Below are 4289 nucleotides of genomic sequence, written 5' to 3' on the forward strand. Positions count from 1 at the left end.
GTGCTGACCAACAAGAAGATCTAACAATTTTAAATATCTATGCCCATAACATGGGAGAAACCAATTATATAAACCAATTAATAACAAAAAAAGAAATACATAAAAAATAATACAATAATCATAGGGAACTTTACCCCCCCCCCACTGAAATGGACAGATCATCTAAGCAAATGATCAATAAGGAAACAAAGGCTTTAAATGACACACTGGACATCACAGATATATTCAGAAAATTCCATCCCAAAGCAATGGAGTACACATTCTTCTCTAGTGCGCATGGAACCTTCTCCAGAATAGATCACATCCTGGGTCACAAATCAGGTCTCAACCAGTAACAAATGACTGGAATCATACCCTGCATATTTTCAGACCACAGTGCCCTGAAATTAGAACTCAGTCACAAGAGGAAAGTTGGAAAGAACTCACATCCATGAAGGCTAAAGTGCATCCTACTAAAGAATGAATGGGTCAACCAGAAAGTTAAAGAAGAATTTTAAACATTCATGGAAACAAATGAAAATGAAAACACAAATGTCCAAAATCTTTGGGACACAGCAAAGGCAGTCCTGAGAGGAAAGTATATAGCAATACAAGCCTTTCTCAAGAAACAAGAAAGGTCTCAAATACATAATCTAACCTATACCTAAAGGAGTTGGAGAAAGAACAGCAAAGAAAGCCTAAATCAGCAGGACAAGAAAAATAATAAAGATCAGAGCAGAAATCAACTAAATGGAAACCAAAAGAACAGTGGAATAAATCAATGAAACTAGGAGCTGGTTCTTTGAAAGAATTAATAAGATTGATAAACCCCTGGCGAGACTTACCAAAAAGAAAAGAGAAAGAACACAAATTAATAAAATCATGAATGAAAGAGGAGAGATCACAACCAATACCAAAGAAATACAAACAGTTGTAAGAATATATTATGAGTAACAATACACAAGCAAATTTGACAATTTGAAGAAATGGATGCACTCTTAGAGATATATAAACTACCAAAACTGAACCAGGAAGATATAAAAAACATAAACAGACCCATAACCAGTAAGGAGATTGAGGCAGTCATCAAAAATCTCCCAACAGGTGTGACTGGGTGGTTTAGTCATTAAGCGTCTGCCTTCAGCTCAGCTCATGATCCCAGGGTCCTGGGATTGAGCCCTGTAGCGGGGAGCCTGCTTCTCCCTTTCCCATTCCCTCTGCTGTGTTTCCCCTCTTACTGTGTCTCTCTGTCAAATAAATAAATAAAATCATCAAAGAAAAAAAAAGATCTCCCAACAAACAAGAGTCCAGGGCCAGAGGGCTTCTCAGGTGAATTCTGCCAAACATTTAAAGAAGAATTAATACCTCTTCTCCTGAAACTGTTTTAAAAAATAGAAATGGGTGCTCACTTCGGCAGCGCATATACTAAAAAAACTGGAACGATACAGAGAAGATTAGCATGGCCCCTGCACAAGGATGACATGCAAATTCATGAAGCGTTCCATATATATATATATTTTTAAAGATTTTATTTATTTATTTGAGAGAGAGACAGTGAGAGAGAGCATGAGCGAGGAGAAGGTCAGAGGGAGAAGCAGACTCCCCATGGAGCTGGGAGCCCGATGCGGGACTCGATCCTAGGACTCCGGGATCATGACCTGAGCCGAAGGCAGTCGTCCAACCAACTGAGCCACCCAGGCATCCCAAGCGTTCCATATTTTTAGCCCATCAGAATAATGGCAGACCTGTCCACAGAAACCTGGCAAGCCAGAAATGGCTGGCAAGATATATTCAGGGCACTGAATGAGCAAACATGCAGCCAAGAATACCTCATCCAGCAAGACTGACATTCAAAATGGATGGAGAGATAAAGAGTTTCCAAGATCGGCAAGGCTTAAAAGACTATGCAACCACCAAGCCAATACTGCAGGAAATATTAAGGGGGGTCCTATAAAGGAGGAAAAATCCTACGAATATCATTGAACAGAAATATGGAGACAATCTACAGAAAGAAAGACTTCAAAGGTAACACGATGTCAATAAAAATGTATCTATCAATAATCACTCTCAATGTGAATGGCCTAAATGTGCCCATAAAATGACATAGGGTTGCAGATTGGATAAGAAGACAGGACCCATCCATATGTTGTCTACAAGAGACCCATTTCAAACCTGAGGATACACCCAGACTGAAAGTGAAGGGATGGAGAAGCATCTTTCATGCCGATGGGCCTCAAAAGAAAGCTGAGGTAGTGATTCTCATATCAGATAAATTAGATTTTAAACTAAAGACTGTAGTCAGAGATACAGAAGGACACTACATAATTCTTAAAGGGACTATCCACCAAGATGATCTAACAATTGTAAATATCTATGCCCCCAATATGGGAGCAGCTAATTACATAAGAAAACTATTAATCAAGATAAAGAGTCATATTGATATGAATACATTAATAGTAGGAGATCGTAACATGCCTCTTTCAGTAATAGATCATCCAAACAGAAAATCAATAAAGAAACAAGAGCATTGAATGACATATTGGACCAGATGGACCTCATAGATATATACAGAACATTCCATCCTAAAACAACAGAATACTCATTCTTCTCAAGTGCACATGGAACCTTCTCCAGAATAGACCACATACTGGGTCACAAATCAGGGCTCAATGGATACCCAAAGACTGAGACTATTCCCTGCATATTCTCAGATCACAATGCTTTGAAACTGGAGCTCAGTCATAAGGAAAAGTTTGGAAGGAACTCAAACACCTGGAAGCTAAAGACCACCTTGCTTAAGAATGCTTGGATCAACCAGGAGATCAAAGAATAACTTGAAACAATTCATGGAAACCAATGAGAATGAAGACACTTCAGTCCAAAACCTATGGGATACAGCAAAGGCGGTCCTAATGGGGAAATACCTAGCCATCCAAGCCTCCCTCAAAAATATTGAAAAATCCAGAATACACCAGCTGTCTCTACACCTTAAAGAACTGGAGAATCAACAACAAATTAAACCAACTCCACACACAAGTAGGGAAATAATCAAGATTAGAGCAGAGATCAATGAGATAGAGATACCGTAGATTTTAACATATCAATGAAACTAGAAGCTGGTTTTTTGAAAGAATCAATAGGATCGATAAACCATTGGCCACACTTTTTCCAAAAGAAAAGAGAGAAAGCTCAAATTAATAAAATTATGAATGAAAAGGGAGATATCACAACTAACACCAAGGAAATAGAAACAATCATCAGAAGTTATTATCAACAGTTATATGCCAATAAGTTAAGCAACCTAGATGAAATGGATGCATTCCTGGAAAACTATAAACTCCCAAAATTGAACCAGGAAGAAACTGACAACCTGAATAGACCAATACCTAGTAATGAGATTGAAGCAGTGATCAAAAACCCTCCCAAGAAACAAGAGCCCAGGACCTGATGGATTCCCTGGGGAATTCTACCAAACTTTCAAAGAAGAAATAACACCTATTCTCCTGAAGCTGTTTCAAAAAATTGAAGCAGAAAGAAAACTTCCAGACTCTTTATGAAGCCAGCATTACCCTGATCCCCAAACCAGGCAAAGACCAGACCAAAAAGGAGAATTTCAGACCAATATCACTGATGAATATGGATTCTAAGATTCTCAACAAGATCCTAGCAAATAGTATCCAACAGCACATTAAAAAGATCATCCACCATGACCAGGTGGGATTCATCTTTGAGTTACAAGGATGGTTTAACATTCGCAAATCAATTAATGTGATAGAACAAATCCATAAGAGAAGAGAGAAGAACTACATGGTCCTCTCAATTAATGCAGAAAAAGCATTTGACGAAATCCAGCATCCGTTCCTGATTAAAACGCTTCAAAGTATAGGGACAGAAGGAACATTCCTTAACTTCATAAAATCTATCTATGAAAGACCCACAACAAATATCATCTTCAATGGGAAAAAGCTCACAGCCTTCCCATTGAGATCAGGAACACAACAGGGATGCCCACTCTCACCACTCTTGTTCAACATAATATTAGAAGTCCTAGCAACAGCAATCAGACAACAAAGAGAAATAAAAGGTATCCAAATTGGCAATGAAGAAGTCAAACTCTCTCTCTTCGCAGATGACATGTTACTTTATATGGAAAACCCAAAAGACCCCACCCCCAAACTACTAGAACTCATACAGCAATTCAGTAATGTGGCAGGATACAAAGTCAATGTACAGAAGTCACTAAAAATGAAAATACAAAAATGGAAATTAGAGCATCAATTCCATTTACTATAGCACCAAGAACCATAAGA

The 4289-nt window shown here is 38.3% G+C and overlaps 1 non-coding gene across 1 annotated transcript; it reads left to right on the top strand.

The window, feature by feature from the left end:
• The first annotated feature begins 1380 nt into the window (after window positions 1-1380).
• On the top strand, window positions 1381-1490 carry LOC131813282 (U6 spliceosomal RNA). Its single transcript, XR_009346708.1, has one exon. It is a non-coding gene; the product is annotated as a U6 spliceosomal RNA (small nuclear RNA).
• Window positions 1491-4289: the final 2799 nt, after the last annotated feature.

This window comes from Mustela lutreola, chromosome 12 (genome assembly GCF_030435805.1).
Source record: "Mustela lutreola isolate mMusLut2 chromosome 12, mMusLut2.pri, whole genome shotgun sequence".
Classification (NCBI taxonomy): Eukaryota; Metazoa; Chordata; class Mammalia; order Carnivora; family Mustelidae; genus Mustela; species Mustela lutreola.